Source organism: Hemitrygon akajei, chromosome 8, assembly GCF_048418815.1.
Source record: "Hemitrygon akajei chromosome 8, sHemAka1.3, whole genome shotgun sequence".
Lineage (NCBI taxonomy): Eukaryota > Metazoa > Chordata > Chondrichthyes > Myliobatiformes > Dasyatidae > Hemitrygon > Hemitrygon akajei.
In genome coordinates this window covers 165,726,550-165,746,659 of record NC_133131.1, presented here as the reverse complement: position 1 = coordinate 165,746,659, position 20,110 = coordinate 165,726,550, and the positions used below count along the sequence as shown (strand labels likewise).

General features: G+C 41.3%; 1 protein-coding gene across 4 annotated transcripts in view; it reads left to right on the top strand.

Annotated features, from left to right (window-relative positions):
• The first annotated feature begins 42 nt into the window (after window positions 1-42).
• LOC140732400 (meiosis-specific coiled-coil domain-containing protein MEIOC-like) overlaps window positions 43-20,110 on the top strand; it is a 99,534-nt gene continuing 79,466 nt past the window's right edge. The window contains exons 1-3 of one of the 4 annotated variants that reach the window (XM_073054990.1): window positions 43-170; window positions 18,568-18,666; window positions 19,183-19,252. The gene's annotated coding sequence lies outside the window, so the exon portion shown is untranslated. The remainder of the gene's footprint in view (window positions 171-18,567; window positions 18,667-19,182; window positions 19,253-20,110) is intronic. The other 3 variants (XM_073054989.1, XM_073054988.1, XM_073054991.1) reach the window with 3 other exon arrangements.

Genomic DNA, 20,110 nt, shown 5'->3' with positions numbered 1-20,110 from the left:
GTTAAGATTTGATAATCCATTTCCTGCTTGTAAGGTTGAAAGTGCGTTTCCTGTTAGCAACTCAGAAGGTGCAGAACTAATGGCGACTCTTTTCCTTGGCACTATTCGTAAATGGACGTCGTGACTGTGACAGAAATGAGACGACTTAAATATTATTAAACGCAACTCAAGTGAGTACAACATAATTTAGAAGACGATATTTCGGTTTGCTCTTGATCCTCAGCCAGAAAATGGTTAATCTGCATATTGATTACGTAAACGTCGATCAAGAAACCATCATCACAACCGCAAATGTCAATTTTTTTCCTAGTGCGCTTGAGCCCCGGGTAATCTTTTGAATATCGGACTTATTTTGAACAATATCTGCACAGTATTTGTGGAATCGGTTTGCAGGGCATTTGCCAATTGAGCAAATAACATAGAAAAATAATTTATATTTAAGTCCCTCTGATTAAATGCGCTTAGGAACTTGTTTTTCCTTTAAGAAAAACTGCCTTTTAAACTCCAGATTCTGAGGTAACGAATATGTTAATTAAAATTTATTGTCATCCACAAATGAATATAATTTCATTGAATAAATGTTGCAATTAGTTGGGGGAGGGGTAGTTGTGCACCTGCTAGTTCAACTTTGAGAGAAGGAAGTAGATTGGTGGAATACAGTTTACACACAAGCCTTTTCAGGATAGATGGAGCGTTGGGGTGATCAGAACAAATGGAAGTACATCCTTAAATAAGCAACGAATGCCTGCTTTTAATTGAAAGCGTGCAGGTGATAAATAATGACATAATTTAGGTAGATAATGTCTCATTTTTGTGGAATGCCTCAAGTAAACGAGGTTTAAATGTAATTGTGCTCCACAATCATTGAGATACATGTATGGAGGGATTTCATTTTAGCAGGTCAAAATTAAGTGTATGTGATTGCATTTTAAGTTGTTATTTAGTTTAATTGCATTTGAGTTTTAGTATCTTTATAAACTACATTTTCCATAAATCAATATCAGGAAAACTTTTAGATCTTTCATACAGATCTGAATTCTCTTTACTTTTAACCAAAATCTCAGACTTTATTGGGTAGAAAAATAGACTTCAGTTAAAGACCACAGAACTTAAATACACCTCATCTCTTACTATTAAGAAGGTGATTTGTCTTTCACAGAACTGCAATGAGTGGCTAACCCAACAGCTCTCCATATTGAAACTTGATACATAGGTATGCTGGTTGCCTTTTAGTAAATTCTATCAACATATCGTACTGTTTGACTCAACTTTACAATTTGGAAATACTCACAGCATTTTGTAATTCCCTATGACACTGAAGGTGGCTACCCAGCCCATCAAGTATGTTACCTCAGAACAATCCTGTTCCCCCACTTATCTTTCCCCAAAACAACTTTTCCCAGATTCCCATTAATGTCCCACTGATTCTGGCACTTAGCTATATTCTGGGGCTAATTTAGAGTAGCCTACTTCCTTGCCAACTTGTATGTCTTTGGGATGTGTAAGGAAACTGTGTACAGTGGGAACCTAAACAAGAGAAAATTTGCAGATGCTGGAAATCTAAGCAACACACTCTTGAAGGGTCTGCTGAGTTCTTCCAGCGTTTTTGTGTGTGTTACAGAGGAAACCTATGTAGTCTAGTAGAAGCACCACTGTGCTTTCATCCAAGTCATTAAATTGTAGTTAAATTGTGTACATGGGTAGGAAAAGAAAAGGACTTCAAAGCATACATGTGAAAAAAAGACCTTTTTATTGCTGGCCCTCATCAGTGCTAGAGATTTCTCTCTATTTACATTTAAGGTGATGAGTTATGTCCAGATATTTTTAACTATTTCACCAATGATCTATCCTTTTGCAGTAAGACCTGGATGACTCTTAGCTATATCCTGAGATGAGGTAATGAGATATATTTTAACTTTTATGTGAACCCTCAGGCCATTGGACCAGGAAGCAGATTTAAAAGAAATGGTTAAATGCTTTTTGGTTAAATTTCCTTAATTTTATTTTAGTTGGAATTGTATGGCCTTTCCATTTTGTCTAATTGCATTCATTTTCAAACTTAGACTGATTTCTGTCTATGGCTGTCACTGCGAGAAAAATTATCTGGCATTCAGGATTTCCATTTCTCAATGGTTTGCTTTATGACAACAATAACTTGTGCTTCAGTTACCTAATTAGCTGCAAATGAACCTAATTGTTTGTTGCTCTTAATTACTTGTAAAGTGCAAAGTTCTTTGAATGTCCTGAAATCATACATTCACTTCTTCTGCCAGCCTGGTACCCTCTGACCACCCCCTTCCCTGGCACATTTGCTCGTTTGTTATGAATATAAACAACTTAGAAATTTGATGTTTTGTGATTTTTCATCTCCTGGGTCGTATCATCCCTGGAGTCTTTTGATTTGAGAAAGTTTGGTTTATTAGAATTTATTTATTTAGAATGAGAAACCTACATGTATATCATGTGGATTAACTCTAACTGAAAAAGATCAGTTGCTTTATACAATTGCAGTTACCTGCTATTCTTGGGATATTTCTGGGATACCTTGCATGAACAACCCTCTTCAGGTCATGTCACAGCATCTCAATTGGGTTAAGGTCAGGATTCTGACTTGCATTCCAAAATACAAATTTTCTTTTTAAACCATTCTGTTGTTGATTTACTCTTGTGTTTCGGATCATTATCTTTTGCATTATCTATCTTCTATTAACATTCTCCTGTAGAATGTATTGACACAATTCAGAATACATTGTTCCCTCAACGATCGCAAGCTGACCAGGCCTTGAGGCAGCAAAGCAGTTCCAAACCATGATGCTCCTTCCACCATGCTTCATAGTTGGGATGAGGTTTTGGTGTTGGTGTGTAGTGCCCTTTTTTGTCCAAGTATGGCAGTGTACATTTCTGCCAAAAAGTTCAACTTTTGTCTTATCTGTCCATAGAACATTGTCCCAGAAGTGTTGTGGAACATCCAGGTGGTCTTTTGCAAACTTGAGACGTGCAAGGAGAGCAGTGGTTTCCTCCATGCTGTCCTTCCATGAACACCATTCTTGTTCAATGTTTTCCTTATAGTGGGCACATGAACAGAGTCTTTAACAAGTTCTAGAGGTTACTTCAGGTTTTTTGGTATTATCCTTGGGTTCTTTTTCACTTCCTTCAGCATTGGTGTGATCTTTGCAGGATGCCCACTCCTCGGAAGAGTAACAACAGTACTGAATTTCCTTCATTTGTAGGCAGTTTCTATTAATGTGGACTGATGAACACTCAGGTCTTTAGAAATGCATTTGTAGCCTTTTCCAGCTCTATGCGTCTCTATAATTCTTTTTGTAAGGTCCTCAAAAAAGTTGTTTTGATTGAAACATCAAAAATTGATGTTTCTTGAGAAGAGCAGGCTCTGTCAGTAACCTGACTTAGCGTGTCTTTTTTTTATAGGACAGGGCACCTTGACAACCCACACCTCCAATTTCATGTCATTGAATGGAACACCTGACTTCAAATAGCTTTTGTAGAAGGCATTATCCCAAGAGGTTCACATACTTTTGAACCTAGATGGTGATTTTAAATGGTGTACTCAGTATTGATGAGAAGAAGTACAATTGTCTATGTGTTGTTAGTTCAGGCAGATTGTGTTTATCTATTATTGTAACTTAGATGAGGATCAGACCACATTTTATGAGTAATTAATGCAGAAAACTAGGTAATTGTGAAGAGTTCACAAACTTTTTCTTGCAACTGTTTATGGAGTAAACTATTAATATTTTCTCATATATGTAGCTTTAAAAAGATCACCTGACTGATAACAACTGCTTTAAAGTCCATATTTCAGTTGTTTTAATTTCTTGAAGTAAAGGTTTGTTTTTTGAAATGTTTGTTGTAAAGTAGGTTTAAAAATCTATCTTTCTCTGATATCACTTTCTATCTGAAGTGAAAAATAATAACATGAACGTTTGTGTGAAATTTTCTTATAAGAAAAAAGTCCTTTATTCTGGTTTATTTTCAAATTACTTGGGGAAATAACGTACTCCTATTGTCACATCTGAAACATGTTTAGACAGATGTAATTTCTCACCTTTATGCAATTATTGAATAATACAGCAAAAAGTCATTTAGAGACATGAGACTGCAGATGCTGGAATCTGGATCAACATACAAACTGCTGAAGAAAATTAGTGGGGCAGGCAGCATCCATGGAGGGAGTAACAGATTCCAGCACCTGCAGTCTCTTGTTTCTCCATCTACAAAGGGAAATTGATCATTCAGAATTGATCTGGACCAGATGTAGCATCTTGACTCAAAATGTCAAATATTAATTTCCCTCCTTAGATGCTGCCTGAGTCGCTGAATTCCTCCTGGATCCAGTGTGTCACTGTAAAAACCATTTAACTTGTATTTTTCTCCAAGCTTATTCTATTTTATCATATTTCTCTTTCCATGCAGGGTACTAAGGGTCTTTTTTTAAAAAAACTTCATTTATTTCAAGAATATTTTTAAGAATAAGGGGTAGGCCATTTAGAACGGAGTTGAGGAAAAACTTTTTCACCCAGAGAGTTGTGGAAGTTGTGGAGAGTTGAGAGCTCTGCCTCAGAAGGCAGTGGAGGCCAATTTTCTGGATGCTTTCAAGAAAGAGTTAGATAGAGCTCTTAAAGATAGCAGAGTCAAGGGATATGGGGAGAAGGCAGGAACGGGGTACTGATTGTGGATGATCAGCCATGATCACATTGAATGGTGGTGCTGGCTCAAAGGGCCAAATGGCCTATTCCTGCACCTATTGTCTATTGTCTATTTTCTGAAAAGTTATTTTCTAACTTAAATGGGATGACAACAAAAAATTAATGTCTTCTAATTAGCGACTGATGAAGTTAATATAGTACAGTCGGCCCTCCTTATCGCAAAATCGCAAAAACCCGGAAGTGCTCTTCCAGCACTTGTTGTTTGAGCATGTACAGACTTTTTTTCTTGTCATTAATCCCTAAACAATGCAGTATAACAACTATTTTACATATCATTTACATTGTATTAGGTATTAAAAGTAATCTAGAGATGATTTAAAGTATACGGGAGGATGTGTGTGGGTTATCGTGGATCGGGATAAAAAAAAATCGGAAGTTCTCTTACTAAGTAAGTCAGAATAGGTACATCCAGTATTATTTAGTGTCAGTCAAACGTTTCCATTCGTATATAGTATATATTTTACCTTTCTATGCATATAAAAGACTTAAGAGCACATGTTTCAGCGCCGGGCTTGGGAAGTTCCCGAGTTCGATCTAGTGACAGATCGCTATGGAGTGTGCTCTGCACTGTGCCGGGTTGATGTGGAGGATCAAAAACCCAAAACCCCAAAACCCAATAATTAAACCACTGCATTGCTTAGTAATAATTGTAGCTTTCATCGGGGCACAGCCTTTCTCACTTTATCCTTTAAAATTATTCCGATCGTTGACCGACGTAGCCTGACGCTTTTCCAGTGATCGATGGCGTTTCACCTCTTTTCAATCGCTTTATTATTTCCACTTTATTTTCAATCGTTATCGTGATTATTTTCGTGAACAGAAACACTGCGCATTCAGATCTCTACCGCTGGGTCCTAATGTCCACTGCACTGAGACAGGTTAAATAAGGTCTTGGGTTCCGCTGGGTCCTAAGATCCACTGCATTGATACAGGTTGAATAAGGGACTTGAGCATCTGCGAATTTTGGTATCCACGAGGGGTCCCAGAACCAATCCCTCGCGGATAAGGAGGGCTGACTGTACTGATTGTTGTATAATCTTAATCTCTCTCTCTCATTTTTTTATATCTCAACTTTAATGAATAATTCTCTACCTTACTAATTTGCCTTAAAAATAGTTAAAGACTTCGCTTACATGAACCTTCGCGGTAGAATTCCAGATACTTAAGCCTCTGAGAGAAAAAGATATATTTAAAATCTAACTTGTATTGTTCCTGCTTATTTTTAATATATTACCATACTAAAGGAAACATCTTCCACCCTGTCAAGATCCCTCAGATTTTGTATGTTTATTATATTTATAACAATAGAGGAGATCAGTTGGCTTATCAATTATGTGCCAGTCCCAATACAGCATTACCCTTAATCCTGTTGCCTCTCCTCTGTCTTTATTTTTCTATACACTTGTAATATGCTCTCTCTTTCACATGTCCATCAACTTTTCTTTGGTTTATTTACTGTTATTAATTATGACCATGTAGGTTACTGTTGCTAGTCATGTATCAGCATTTCTCTACACCATTCCAATGTCAGAACCATCCTTTCCTATACCTTTTTATTCTGTACTGAATAAATTTTTATTCAGACAACATTTGCTATGAATATAATTAACAAAAAATATATGAACCGTACCTATGGCAATTCATCAACTACCTTGAATAATGCTGATTCTTAACTATCAGCTTCAGGGGCATCATGTGAAGCCTCAGTCCTATTTTCAGAGTATTGTTGTAGCAGGAAGTCTGGACCTTGAGATGAATCATACGAGCACTGGCTTAATGAACTTACTGCATTGCCTAGTAATTTTCTTTTAGATAACTTGTGCTCTTCATTAGTTATTTGCTGAGTAAATTCCAGGGTTGTTTAGATTTCGTTTCATCTTTTCAAATGGGAGGAGTAGATAATAGATAATAGTTGGTTCGCACAAGCATTGCAATATTCTGTGTTGACAGTGGGTAACTAAGGCCATTGGGTTGCTATCTGTAGTGAAACAAGTCACAAGCTTTTCATTTTCTGTTCAAACTGAAAAACATGGTGTTGGAGCAAGTAAGATTTGAACACAACTTTTGTTTCAGGGATTTAGTTTGTGTAATTCTACATGTGTAACACTTTGATATATATTAACACTCAGATTTATTTTGACTTCTGTGTTTTTTTTTATCTTACTTGAGACTTGAACAACATGTTAAAATTTAAAAGCTCTTTAAGTTAGGTAGAATTAAAGTTGTAATTATTCACTTTATAAACATGTGAAAAAATAAACATTATTATGCCCAAATTACAGCTTTTAAGGAAATGTTATACTATAAAACATTCTTTTGGATATTATATTAAATGTATGTATTCTAAGTAAACATAATACAACCCATAGTATAATATGAAAAAGAGTGAAGAATTCCCACTGCTCTGACTAATATTTACCCCATAATAAATTCCATTAAAACAATTAAAAGGGATATTAAAACCAAAAGAAATAGAGGGAATACTAATCGATCAAAAGTAAAACAGTTAATAAACCAGTTTTTACAGAACTGTAACAGAGTGCAAAATTAACAGAGATGAAGACAGACATTCAGTTAGTGTGCAAATTTGGTGCAAGAGGAAAAAAACAGAGGCATTGTTTTGTGCCTCAAACTCTAGGTTATGCATACTGTGTTTAAATTTTGAGCAACGTATATGAACCCCTTTTCTTCCTGGGTGTCTCAGGAAGTGGCTTTTTAACCCTCACTAGCAGTCTCCTGTTGGGAAGCGGCCTGGTCAAGGGAAGTGCCTGGTGTGAAAAGTGCCAGTCTTTGGCTCGAGAGTCTTCGGCGAGGAGGCTGAGGGAAGAGACTACGCCAGGCACAATTGGAGAGGGTGAAGACATGACCGCTAAGCTGATTCAGTGTGCTACATGCATGATGTGGGAGGTCAGGGACACTGATGGTGCCCCCGGCTGCTACAGCTGTGGAAAGTGTGTCCAGATTCAGCTTCTGAAGGAACATGTTGCAGCACTGAGGAAAGAACTGGTTGACCTCAGGTTTATCCACAAAAACGAGAGTTTTCTGGACAGGACCTACAGTGAGGTCATTACACCGAGGATACCGGAAGAGAGGAAGGGGGCGATGATGAGGAAGGAAAGGATGCTTGAAGTACAGGAGACCCCAGGGGATGTACCTCTCGTAAACAGGTTCACCCTCTTGGAAGCTGTCAGGACAGAAGATACTGCCAGTCTGAGAGGCGGACAGGTCTGCAAGCCGAAAATTGGTGCAGAAGCAGAGCCGAGGAGTCAGACATCAGGAAGAGTAGGTCGTAGGGGACTCCATAGTAAGAGGTACAGAAAGGGGTTTCTGCGGCAACAGGCGAGATTTAAGGATGGTGTGTTGCCTCCCTGGTGCTAGGATCCAGGACATCACGGACCGATTGCAGGGCATCCTCAAGGGTGAAGGTGAACAGCCGGAAGTGGTAGTGCATGTTGGCACAAATGACATCGGGAAGAAGAGGAAGGACATTCTGCAGCGGGACTTCAGAGAACTCAGAAGAAGGCTGAAAAGCAGGACTTCCAGGGTGGTTATCTCTGGTTTGCTTCCAGTTCCTCGTGCTGGAGAGGGCAGGACCAGGGAGATAATGGATCTGAATGTGTGGCTGAGGAACTGGTGCAGGAAGCAAGGATTTACATTCTTGGACCACTGGGATCTGTTTTGGGGTAGGGATGAATTGTACAAAAGGGACGGGTTGCACCTTAATAGGCGGGGGACCAGCATTCTGGCAGACAGGTTTGCCACTGCAACACGGATGTGTTTAAACTAAGTAGTGGGGGGAGGGGATGAACTGGAAATATAAGGATGGAGTTAAAGGGAAAGTGAAAATAAGAAAAGTTAAAAAGGACAACAGAATCAATGGAGTAGAAAGCTCAAGAAGAGATCATACAGTATGGCCAAGTGAAATAGGAATTGATATGAAAGGAGAGGGGAGTAACGAATTAAAAGTATTATATATGAATGCACGAAGTATAAGGAATAAAGTAGATGAGCTTGAGGCTCAGCTGGAAATTGGCAAGTACGATGTTGTGGGAATAACAGAGACATGGCTTCAAGCGGACAGGGCCTGGGAAATGAATATTCAAGGATATACATCTTATCGAAAGGACAGACTGACTGGCAGAGGGGGTGGGGTGGCTCTGTTGGTGAGGAATGATATTCAGTTCCTTGCGGGGACGACGACATAGAATCAGGGGATGTAGAGTCAGTATGGATAGAACTGAGAAATTCTAAGGGTAGAAAGACCCTAATGGGAGTTATCTACAGGCCCCCAAACAGCAGTCTGGATGTAGGGTGTAAGTTGAATGAAGAGTTAAAATTGGCATGTCGCAAAGGTAATGATACAGTTGTCATGGGGGATTTCAACATGCAGGTAGACTGGGAGAATCAGAATGGTACTGGACTCCAAGAAAGGGAGTTTGTGGAGTGCCTCCGAGATGGATTCTTAGAACAGCTTGTAATGGAGCCTACCAGGGAGAAGGCAATTCTAGATTTAGTGTTGTGCAATGAACCAGATTTGATCAGGGACCTCGAGGTAAAGGAACCATTAGGAGGTAGTGACCATAATATGATATGTTTTAACCTACAATTTGAGAAGGAGAAGGGAAAATCGGATTGTCAGTATTACAGTTGAACAAAGGGAACTATGGGAGGGAGGAGCTGGCCAAAGTTCAATGGAACAATACCCTAGCAGGGAAGACAGTGGAACAACAATGGCAAGTATTTCTGGGAATAATGCAGAAGGTGCAGGATCGGTTCATTCCAAAGAGGAAGAAAGATCCTAAGGGGAGTAAGGGGCGGCCGTGGCTGACGAGGGAAGTAAAGGGCAGTATAAAAATAAAAGAGAAGAATTATAACATAGCAAAGATGAGCAGGAAACTGGAGGACTGGGAAGCTTTTAAAGAGCAACAGAAGATAACAAAAAAGGCAATACGCCAAGAAAAAATGAGGTACGAAGGTAAACTAGCCAAGAATATAAAGGAGGATAGTAAAAGCTTCTTTAGGTATGTGAATAGCAAAAAATAGTTAAGACCAAAATTGGGCCATTGAAGACAGAAAAGGGTGAATTTATTATGGGGAACAAGGAAATGGCAGAGGAGTTGAACAGGTACTTTGGATCTGTCTTCACTAGGGAAGACACAAACAATCTCCCAGATGTAATAGTGGCCAAAGGAACTAGGATAAAGGATGAACTGAAGGAAATTTATATTAGGCAAGAAACGGTGTTGGATAGACTGTTGAGTCTGAAGGCTGATAAGTCCCCGGGACTTGATGGTCTGCATCCCAGGGTACTTAAAGAGGTGGCTCTAGAAATGGTGGACGCATTGGTAATCATTTTCCAATGTTCTATAGATTCAGGAACAGTTCCTGCTGATTGGAGGGTGGCTAATGTTGTCCCACTTTTCAAGAAAGGAGGGAGAGAGAAAACTGGGAATTATAGACCGGTTAGCCTGACGTCAGTGGTGGGAAAGATGCTGGAGTCAATTATAAAAGAGGAAATTACGACACATTTGGATAGCAGTAGAAGGATCAGTCCGAGTCAGCATGGGTTTAGGAAGGGAAAATCATGCTTGACTAATCTTCTGGAGTTTTTTGAGGATGTAACTATGAAAATGGACAAGGGAGAGCCAGTAGATGTAGTGTACCTGGACTTCCAGAATGCTTTTGATAAAGTGCCACATAGGAGATTAGTGGGCAAAATTAGGGCACATGGTATTGGGGGCAGAGTACTGACATAGATTGAAAATTGGCTGGCTGACAGGAAACAAAGAGTAGCGATTAACGGGTCCCTTTCAGAATGGCAGGCTGTGACCAGTGGGGTACCGCAAGGTTCAGTGCTGGGACCGCAGCTGTTTACAATATACATTAATGATTTAGATGAAAGGATTAAAAAGCTGGGTGGCAGTGTGAAATGTCAGGAGGATGTTATGAGAATGCAGGGTGACTTGGACAGGTTGGGTGAGTGGGCAAATGTATGGCAGATGCAGTTGAATCTGCATTCAACTTTGAATGGCAAGAACAGGAAGGCAGATTACTATCTAAATGGAGTCAAGTTAGGAAAAGGGGAAGTACAACGAGATGTAGGTGTTCTTGTACATCAGTCAATGAAAGCAAGCATGCAGGTACAGCAGGCAGTGAAGAAAGCTAATGGCATGCTGGCCTTTATAACAAGAGGAATTGAGTATAGGAGTAAAGAGGTCCTTCTGCAGCTGTACAGGGCCCTGGTGAGACCCCACCTGGAGTATTGTGTGCAGTTTTGGTCTCCAAATTTGAGGAAGGACATTCTTGTTATTGAGGGAGTGCAGCGTAGGTTCACAAGATTAATTCCCGGAATGGCGGGACTGTCATATGTTGAAAGATTGGAGCGACTGGGCTTGTATACACTGGAATTTAGAAGGATGAGAGGGGATCTGATTGAAACATATAAGATTATTAAGGGATTGGACACGCTGGAGGCAGGAAGCATGTTCCCGCTGATGGGTGAGTCCAGAACTAGAGGCCAGTTTAAGAATAAGGGGTAGGCCATTTAGAACAGAGATGCAGAAAAACTTTTTCACCCAGAGAGTTGTGGATATGTGGAATGCTCTGCCCCAGAAGGCAGTGGAGGCCAAGTCTCTGGATGCATTCAAGAGAGAGTTAGATAGAGCTCTTATAGATAGCGGGGTCAAGGGATATAGGGAGAGGGCAGGAATGGGGTACTGATTGTGTATGATCAGGAATGATCACAGTGAATGGTGGTGCTGGCTAGAAGGGCTGAATGGCCTACTCCTGCACCTACTGTCTATTGTCTATTGTCTCCCAACTCAGCATCAAGAAACCTACTGTTCTCCAGCCTCGTACATTTGGTCCCGCCAAATCCATGAGATTGGAATGTCTCTCACCCACTCAAAACGTTATATCTCATTGTACAGTGTAAAAGAAATAAGGTGATGATCTTGTAGAAACATAGAAACATAGAAAATAGGTGCAGGAGTAGGCCATTTGGCCCTTCGAGCCTGCACCACCATTCAGTATGATCATGGCTGATCATCCAACTCAGAACCCTGTACCTGCCTTCTCTCCATACCCCCTGATCCCTTTAGCCACAAGGGCCATATCTAACTCCCTCTTAAATATAGCCAATGAACTGGCCTCAACTGCTTCCTGTGGCAGAGAATTCCACAGATTCACCACTCTCTGTGTGAAGAAGTTTCTCCTCATCTCGGTCCTAAAAGGCTTCCCCTTTATCCTTAAACTGTGACCCCTTGTTCTGGACTTCCCCAACATCGGAAACAATCTTCCTGCATCTAGCCTTTCCAATCCCTTTAGAATTTTAAACGTTTCAATAAGATTCCCCCCTCAATCTTCTAAATTCCAGTGAGTATAAGCCCAGTTGATCCAGTCTTTCTTCATATGAAAGTCCTGCCATCCCAGGAATCAATCTGGTGAACCTTCTTTGTACTCCCTCTACGGTAAAAATGTCTTTCCTCAGATTAGGGGACCAAAACTGCACACAATACTCCAGGTGTGGTCTCACCAAGGCTTTGTACAACTGCAGTAGAACCTCCCTGCTCCTATACTCGAATCCTCTTGCTATGAATGCCAACATACCATTTGCCTTTTTCACCGCCTGCTGTACCTGCATGCCCACTTTCAATGACTGGTGTACAATGACACCCAGGTCTCGTTGCACCTCCCCTTTTCCTAATTGGCCACCATTCAGATAATAATCTGTTTTCCTGTTCTTGCAACCAAAGTGGATAACCTCACATTTATCCACAATAAATTGCATCTGCCATGAATTTGCCCATTCACCTAACCTATCCAAGTCACCCTGCATCCTCTTAGCATCCTCCTCACAGCTAACACTGCCGCCCAGCTTCGTGTCATCCGCAAACTTGGAGATGCTGCATTTAATTCCCTCGTCTAAATCATTAATATATATTGTAAACAACTGGGGTCCCAGCACTCAGCCTTGCAGTACCCCACTAGTCACTGCCTGCCATTCTGAAAAGGTCCCTTTTATTCCCACCCTTTGCTTCCTGTCTGCCAACCAATTCTCTATCCACATCAATACCATACCCCCAATACCACGTGCTTTAAGTTTGCACACTAATCTCCTGTGTGGGACCTTGTCAAAAGCCTTTTGAAAATCCAAGTATACCACATCCACTGGTTCTCCCCATCCACTATACTAGTTACATCCTCAAAAAATTCTATAAGATCCGTCAGACATGATTTTCCTTTCACAAATCCATGCTGACTTTGTCCGATGATTTCACTGCTTTCCAGATGTGCTGTTATTACATCTTTGATAACCAACTCTAGCATTTTCCCCACCACCGATGTCAGGCTAACCAGTCTATAATTCCCCAGTTTCTCTCTCCCTCCTTTTTTAAAAAGTGGGGTTACATTAGCCACCCACCAATCCTCAGGAACTAATCCAGAATCCAAAGAGTTTTGAAAAATTATCACTAATGCATCCACTGTTTCTTGGGCTACTTCCTTAAGCACTCTGGGACGCAGACCATCTGGCCCTGGGGATTTATCTGCCTTTAATCCCTTCAATTTACCTAATGCCACTTCCCTACTAACATGTATTTCCCTCAGTTCCTCCATCTCACTAGACCTTTGGTCCCCTACTATTTCCGGAAGATTATTTATGTCCTCCTTAGTGAAGACAGAACCAAAGTAGTTATTCAATTGGTCTGCCATGTCCTTGTTCCCCATGATCAATTCACCTGTTTCTGACTGTAAGGGACCTACATTTGTCTTAACCAATCTTTTTCTTTTCACATATCTATAAAACCTTTTACAGTCAGCTTTTATGTTCCCTGCCAACTTTCTCTCATAATCTTTTTTCCCTTTCCTAATTAAGCCCTTTGACTTGACTTAATTCTGCTGGTCTCTGAATTTCTCCCAGTCCTCAGGTGTGCCTCTTTTTCTGGCTAATTTGTATGTTTCTTCTTTGGACTTGATTCTATCCCTAATTTCCCTTGTCAGCCACGGGTGCACTACCTTCCCTGGTTTATTCTTTTGCCAAACTGGGATGAACAATTGTTGTAGTTCAGCCATGCCATCTTTAAATGTTTGCCATTGCATATCCACCGTCAACCCTTTAAGTATCATTTGCCAGTCTATCTTAGCTAATTCACGTCTCATACCTTCAAAGTTACCCTTCTTTAAGTTCAGAACCTTTGTTTCTGAATTAACTATGTCACTCTCCATCTTATGGTCACTCTTACCCAAGGGGCCTTGCATGACAAGATTGCTAACTAACCCTTCCTCATTGCTCAATACCCAATCTAGAATGGCCTGCTCTCTAGTTGGTTCCTTGACATGTTGGTTCAGAAAACCATCCCGCAAACATTCCAAGAAATCCTCTTCCTCAGCACCCTTACCAATTAATGACTGGGAACCGAACTGAAAAGACTGGGGAAGAGAAGGTTGGCTCACAAATAGAGAAAGCTTGTAGACAGTGCGAGAGGGAAGATGGGCAGGTGATAGAGAAGGGACGCACTCAGACCGAAGGTTTGAGATGCGTCTATTTTAATGCAAGGAGTGTTGTGAACAAAGAGGATGAGCTTAGATCAGTACTTGGAGATATGATGTGGTGGCGATTACAGAGACTTGGATGGCTCAGGGACAGGAACGGTTACTTCAAGTGCCGGGTTTTAGATGTTTCAGAAAGGACAGGGAGGGAGGCAAAAGAGGTGGGGGCATGGCACTGTTGATCAGAGATAGTGTCACGGCTGCAGAAAAGGTGGACACCATGGAGGGCTTGTCTACGGACTCTCTGTGGGTGGAGGTTAGGAACAGGAAGGGATCAATAACTTTACTGGGTGTTTTTTATAGGCCGCCCAATAGTAACAGGGATATCAAGGAGCAGATAAGGAAACAGATTCTGGAAGGTGTAATTGTCGTGGTGGGAGATTTTAATTTACCAAATATCGATTGGCTTCTCCCTAGAGCAAGGGGTTTAGATGGGGTGGAGTTTGTTAGGTGTGTTCAGGAAGGTTTCTTGACACAATATGTAGATAAGCCTGCAAGAGGAGAGGCTGTACTTGATTTGGTATTGGGAAATGAACCTGGTCAGGTGTCAGATCTCTCAGAGGGAGAGCATTTTGGAGAGAGTGATCATAATTCTATCTTCTTTACAATAGCATTGGAGAGAGATGGAACAGACAAGTTAGAAAAGCATTTAATTGGAGTAAGGGGAATTATGAGGCTATCAGGCAGGAAATTGGAAGCTTAATTTGGAAACAGATGTTCTCAGGGAAACGTATGGAAGAAATGTGGCAAATATTCAGAGTATATTTGTGTGGAGTTCTGCATAGGTGCGTTCCAGTGAGACGGAAGTTATGGTAGGGTACAGGAACTGTGGTGTACAAAGGCTGTAATAAATCTAGTCAAGAAGAAAAGAAAAGCTTACAAAAGGTTTATAGAGCTAGTTAATGTTAGAGATCCAGAAGATTATAAGGCTAATAGGAAGGAGCTTAAGAAGGAAATTATGAGAGCCAGAAGGGGCCATGAGAAGGCCTTGGTGGACAAGATTAAGGAAAACCCCAAGGCATTCTGCAAGTATGTGAAAAGCAAGAGGATAAGACATGAAAGAATAGGACCTATCAAGTGTGGCAATGGGAAAGTGTGTATGGAACCGGAGGAAATAGCAGAGGTACTTAATGAATACTTCAGTATTCACTATGGAAAAGGATCTTGGTGATTGCAGTGATGACTTGCAAGAAACTGAGAAGCTTGAGCATGTAGACATTAAGAAAGAGGATGTGCTGGAGCTTTTGGAAAGCATCAAGTTGGATAAGTCTCCAGGACCGGACAAGATATACTCCAGGCTACTGTGAGAGGCGAAGGAGGAGATTGCTGAGCCTCTGGTGATGATCTTTGCATCATCAATGGGGATGGGAGAGGTTCCGGAGGATTGGAGAGTTGCGGATGTTGTTCCTTTATTCAAGAAAGGGAGAAAAGATAGCCCAGGAAATTATAGACCAGTGAGTCAAACCTCAGTGGTTGGTAAGTTGATGGAGAAGATCCTGAGAGGCAGGATTTATGAACATTTGAAGAGGCATAACATGATTAGGAATAGTCAGCAAGGCTTTGTCAAAGGCTGGTTGTGCCTTACAAGCCTGATTGAGTTTTTTGAGGATGTGACTAAACACTTTGATGAAGGTAGAGCCATAGATGTAGTGTATATGGATTTCAGCAAGGCATTTGATAAGTTACTCCATGCAAGGCTTATTGAGAAAGTAAGGAGACATGTGATCAAAGGGGACATTGCTTTGTGGATCCAGAACTGGCTTTCCCACAGAAGGCACAGAGTGCATGGAGGATGGTCATCAGTGGAGTACCTCAGGGATCTGTTCTGGGACCCTTACACTTTGTGAATTTTTATAAATGATCTGGATGAGGAAGTGGAGGGATGGGTTAGTAAGTTTGCTGATGACACAAACATTGGAGGTGTTGTGGATAGTGTGGAGGGCTGTCAGAGGTTACAGCTGGACATTGATAAGATGCAAAACTGGGCTGAGAAGTGGCAGATGGAGTTCAACCCAGATAGGTGTGAAGTGGTTCATTTTGGTAGGTCAAATATAATGGCAGAATATATTAATGGTAAGACTCTTGGCAGTGTGGAGGATCAGAGGGATCTTGGGGTCAGAGTCCATAGGACACTCAAAGCAGCTGCGCAGATTGACTCTGTGGTTAAGAAGGCATACGGTGTACTGGCCTTCATCAATCGTGGAATTGAATTTAGGAGCTGAGTGGTAATGTTGCAGCTCTATAAGACCCTGGTCAGACCCCACTTGGAGTACTGTTTTCAATTCTGGTCGCCTCACTACAGGAAGTATGTGGAAGCCATAGAAAAGGTGCAGAGGAGATTTACAAGGATGTTGCCTGGATTGGGGAGCATGCTATATGAGAATAGGTTGAGTGAACTCGGCCTTTTCTCCTTGGAGTGAAGGAGGATGAGAGGTGACCTGATAGAGGTGTATAAGATGATGAGAGGCATTGATTGTGTGGATAGTCCAGGGCTTTTTCCCAGGGCTGAAATGGTTGCCACAAGAGGACACAGTTTTAAGGTGCTAGGGTGTAGGTACAGAGGAGGTGTCGGGTAAGTTTTTTACTCAGTGAGTGGTGAGTGCGTGGAATGGGCTGCCAGCAACGGTGGTGGAGGCGGATACGATAGGGTCTTTTATGAGACTTTTGGATAGGTACATGAGCTTAGAAAAATAGAGGGCTATAGGTAAGCCTAGTACGGTAATTTCTAAGGTAGGGACATGTTCAGCAGAACTTTGTGGGCCGAAGGGCCTGTATTGTGCTGTAGGTTTTCTATGTGTCTATGATTGGATTTGTTTTTTACATGACTAATTACATGGACAATTTTTAATACTACTCAATCCAGAACAGAGGTTACCAATCTTTTTGTGCCATGGTGTAATACCATTAAGGAAGGGGTTCATGGACCCTAGATTAGTAACCCTTGGTCTAGAAGTTTGACTACTGATTTTGAATTGCACGTCTTTGATACTGCAGCTCTGATGTTGTCTGCTTTGCTCACTTCGAGAGGACTAGAATATAAAAACAAAGGTGTAATGCTCAGGCTTCATAAGCATTGGCCAGATGGCATTGTGAGCAGTTTTGGGGCTCCACATCTAAGAAAGGATGTGCTGGCTTTGGAGAGGGTCTAGAGAAGTGAAAGGGTTAACATGAAGGGTGTATGCTGGGTCTGGGCCTGTAACTAAAGTTGAAAAGAATGAGGGGCGTAGCTCATTGAAAACTGTCAAGCATTGAAAGACCAAGATAGAGTGGACTTGGAAGCAATGTTTCCAATAGTGGGAGAGTCCAGGACATACCTTTTGAACAGAGATGACAAGGAATTCCTTACCTAGAAGGTGGTGAGTCTATGGAATTCATTGCCGCAGATGACTGTGGACAGCAAGTCACTAGGTATACTTAGAGAGGGGGTTGATAGGTTCTTGATTAGTAAGGGTTTGAAAGTTATGGGGATAAGGCAGGAAAATGGGTTTGAGAAAGAACATAAATCAAACATGGTCGAATGTTAGAGCAGATTCGATGACCAAATAGCGTAATTCTTCTCCTATGTCTTATGGTCTTCTTCCAATTGTTGGTCAAAATGGAAGAGCAGTTATTTGTCATCTGAGGGAGTATGATATGGAGCCATTGGGAGAAGGATTTCTTGTTCATGTTTGACTTAATGTCATGACATTTCATGGGATTTGGCATTAGTGTTGAGGACGTGCATAGCTGCTTGCTCCCACTTGTGCAGCTTTCTCTTGCCATTCAGACTAGATGTGCACAGGAATTTTGAGACAGATCTGGAATGTTGTCTGCAAGTCATGATTCAGTGAGGATAATTATGAAAAGCTAATGCTTCTCTGGTGTTGGAGTGAAATTTCTTCACTTTGATAGCAGTCCCTAGATGCTCAAGAAAATATCATAATAGCAAAAGAAATAGAAGAAGGAATTCATTTGATCCTTCAAGCCTGTTCTTCTATTTGTTAAGTTCAAGGTTGGTGTTACCTTGGTGTAATTTTTCAGCACTCTTCTTATTTCACTTGAGTTACTCCATGTGAAGAAATGTAATGAACTCTGCTATACCTTACTAAGCCCCCATAACTCTGTGGTATCCAAATTCCCAAAGGTTTATCTCCCTCTCCGAAAAAAAGGCATCCGGGGAAGCATCCTTTTTGAATTAAGCCAATTAAGCCTGCTATGCAACTTATTCATGTTTTGATAAAAATTCTTTTAAGAAATTGTCCCTCTCTCTGCAATCTTTCCTAATGTGGCCAACCGACATTCCCGGGACCAGTCTCAACTAACTGCACAGCCTCAAAAGCATTTATATCATTTATAATTAAGAAGTCTACTGCTCCAGAATGCAGTCTCACCAATATCTTATACAGTTCTGGTAAGATTTTCTTCTTTATTCAGATCTTTCTGTAATAAAGATTAATGCACCACTTTGCATCCTAAATGCGTGTTGCACTTGCATGTTTCCTGAAATGACTTGTGCACAAAAACACCTTGGACATCAATTGTATCTAATCTTTCACAATTGGAGAAAATTTGTTGCTTTTTTGTTTCATGAATAACTTCACATTTTATTCCACATTGCATTTGTTGTGCATAATATCTACTGTGCTTTTACTCTGTTTGTTCATATCTCTTCTTTAATTCTCCTACTTGCTCACGATCCCATCTAGTTTTATTATATCACTAAACTAGGAAATAGTCCACTCTGTTAAATTGTCAGTAAAGTTGGCAAAAAACTGGGGCCCCAATCATCTGTCACAATCTGCCAGTGGGAAAGTTACCTGTTGATTTGCATTCTTTGCTTTGTGTCCGTAATCAATTCTCATTCTGTGTCAATATATACCCTCAATTTGTTGATTAGCTTCCTATGTGGGTTCTTATTGAATTGCAGATGATGTGTCCGGAGATGCAAATGGGGAGAGAGGAATGAAAAGAGAAAAAAGAATTTTTGGAATTGTGAGGTACTAAACACTGTAGTTGCTGTAAGTCTAAAATAGCAGAATTTGTGAAAGGAGACAAATGGAGGGCTCTAATAGGTTAAAAACACAAAATGCTGGCAGAACTCAGCAGGCCAGACAGCATCTATGGGAGGAGGTAGTGATGACGTTTCGGGCCGAAACCCTTCATCAGGAGTGAAGTAACATGGGATGGTGGAGAGGGGATAAGAAGTGGGGGGAGGATGAAGTAGAGAGCTGGGAAGTGATAGGCTGGAGGGAAATGGATTAGGGGGAAGGTGGAGAATTATGGGAAATAAAAGAGAAAGAAAGATAGGGCTGGGGGGAGATTATAGAGGGGGGGGAAAGAGAGAGAAAGCGAACCAGACTAAAATAATAGATAGGGATGGGGGTAAGGGGGGGCAGGGGTATCAACGGAGGTCTGTGAGTTGGATGTTCATGCCGGCAGGTGGGAGGCTACCTAGGCGGGAGATAAGGTATTACTCCTTTGACCTGCGTGTGGCCTCATCTTGCTACACCTGCCCCCACACTTCTTCCCTCACCACCATCCCAGGCCCCAGACAGTCCTTTCAGGTGAGGCATCACTTCACCTGCGAGTCAGCTGGGGTGATATACTGTATCTGGTGCTCCCGATGTGGCCATTTATACATAGGAGAGAGCCGCCTCAGACTGGGAGACCGTTTCACCGAACACCGGCGCTCAGTCCTCCAGCAGTGGCGGGATCTCCCTGTGGACACACACTTCAATTCCACAGACCACTCCCACTCCGACATGTCTGTCCATGGCCTCCTCTACCGTCAAGATGAGGCCACACGCAGGTCGATGGAGCAATACCTTATCTCCCGCCTAGGTAGCCTCCTACCT